This window comes from Triticum aestivum, unplaced genomic scaffold (assembly GCF_018294505.1).
Source record: "Triticum aestivum cultivar Chinese Spring unplaced genomic scaffold, IWGSC CS RefSeq v2.1 scaffold31340, whole genome shotgun sequence".
Classification (NCBI taxonomy): domain Eukaryota; kingdom Viridiplantae; phylum Streptophyta; class Magnoliopsida; order Poales; family Poaceae; genus Triticum; species Triticum aestivum.
The window spans coordinates 1-1,518 of NW_025265978.1; the positions used below are offsets into that span (position 1 = coordinate 1).

Below are 1,518 nucleotides of genomic sequence, written 5' to 3' on the forward strand. Positions count from 1 at the left end.
CGTTAAACTCGTCTCCGTAGTTGAGAGGGAGCGGCCAAAGCAATGTGCAATCGTCTTTGTAGTGGAGCTGGGAGGGGCAAGGATAAGGGACGAAGACCGGGGTAACATGTCGGATGCGATCATACCAGCACTAAAGCACCGGATCCCATCAGAACTCTGAAGTTAAGCGTGCTTGGGCGAGAGTAGTACTAGGATGGGTGACCTCCTGGGAAGTCCTTGTGTTGCATTCCCTTTTTAATTTTTTTCGCGCCGCTTGCAAAACAAAACGCACGTGTAAGTAATATATTTACCGTGTTTTATTATTTTGCACGAATGCGGTAAGTCATAGCTGGGTGCTCACGATTCACGGGTCCAGCGTCGGTGTTGTGGCGCGGCAAGCGTGCACTGGTGCGGTTGAGAGGGAGGGGTGGAAACCGCGTTAAACTCATCTCCGTAGTTGAGAGGGAGCGGCCAAAGCAATGTGCAATCGTCTTTGTAGTGGAGCTGGGAGGGGCAAGGATAAGGGACGAAGACCGGGGTAACATGTCGGATGCGATCATACCAGCACTAAAGCACCGGATCCCATCAAAACTCCGAAGTTAAGCATGCTTGGGCGAGAGTAGTACTAGGATGGGTGACCTCCTGGGAAGTCCTCGTGTTGCATTCCCTTTTTAATTTTTTTCGCGCCGCTTGCAAAACAAAACGCACGTGTAAGTAATATATTTACCGTGTTTTATTATTTTGCACGAGTGCGGTAAGTCATAGCTGCGTGCTCACGATTCACGGGTCCAGCGTCGGCGTTGTGGCGCGGCAAGCGTGCACTGGTGCGGTTGAGAGGGAGGGGTGGAAACCGCGTTAAACTCGTCTCCGTAGTTGAGAGGGAGCGGCCAAAGCAATGTGCAATCGTCTTTGTAGTGGAGCTGGGAGGGGCAAGGATAAGGGACGAAGAACGGGGTAACATGTCGGATGCGATCATACCAGCACTAAAGCACCGGATCCCATCAGAACTCTGAAGTTAAGCGTGCTTGGGCGAGAGTAGTACTAGGATGGGTGATCTCCTGGGAAGTCCTCGTGTTGCATTCCCTTTTTAATTTTTTTCGCGCCGCTTGCAAAACAAAACGCACGTGTAAGTAATATATTTACCGTGTTTTATTATTTTGCACGAGTGCGGTAAGTCATAGCTGGGTGCTCACGATTCACGGGCCCAGCGTCGGCGTTGTGGCGCGGCAAGCGTGCACTGGTGCGGTTGAGAGGGAGGGGTGGAAACCGCGTTAAACTCGTCTCCGTAGTTGAGAGGGAGCGGCCAAAGCAATGTGCAATCGTCTTTGTAGTGGAGCTCGGAGGGGCAAGGATAAGGGACGAAGACCGGGGTAACATGTTGGATGCGATCATACCAGCACTAAAGCACCGGATCCCATCAGAACTCCGAAGTTAAGCGTGCTTGGGCGAGAGTAGTACTAGGATGGGTGACCTCCTGGGAAGTCCTCGTGTTGCATTCCCTTTTTAATTTTTTTCGCGCCGCTTGCAAAACAAAACGCA

At 51.6% G+C, this 1,518-nt stretch overlaps 4 non-coding genes across 4 annotated transcripts; all 4 read left to right on the forward strand.

The window, feature by feature from the left end:
* Positions 1 to 111: 111 nt before the first annotated feature.
* LOC123177967 (5S ribosomal RNA) lies at positions 112 to 230 on the forward strand. Its single transcript, XR_006489238.1, has one exon. It is a non-coding gene; the product is annotated as a 5S ribosomal RNA (ribosomal RNA).
* A 297-nt stretch (positions 231 to 527) lies between these two features.
* On the forward strand, positions 528 to 646 carry LOC123177969 (5S ribosomal RNA). Its single transcript, XR_006489240.1, has one exon. It is a non-coding gene; the product is annotated as a 5S ribosomal RNA (ribosomal RNA).
* A 297-nt stretch (positions 647 to 943) lies between these two features.
* On the forward strand, positions 944 to 1,062 carry LOC123177968 (5S ribosomal RNA). Its single transcript, XR_006489239.1, has one exon. It is a non-coding gene; the product is annotated as a 5S ribosomal RNA (ribosomal RNA).
* Positions 1,063 to 1,359: 297 nt separating this feature from the next.
* On the forward strand, positions 1,360 to 1,478 carry LOC123177966 (5S ribosomal RNA). The gene has a single exon (XR_006489237.1). It is a non-coding gene; the product is annotated as a 5S ribosomal RNA (ribosomal RNA).
* Positions 1,479 to 1,518: the final 40 nt, after the last annotated feature.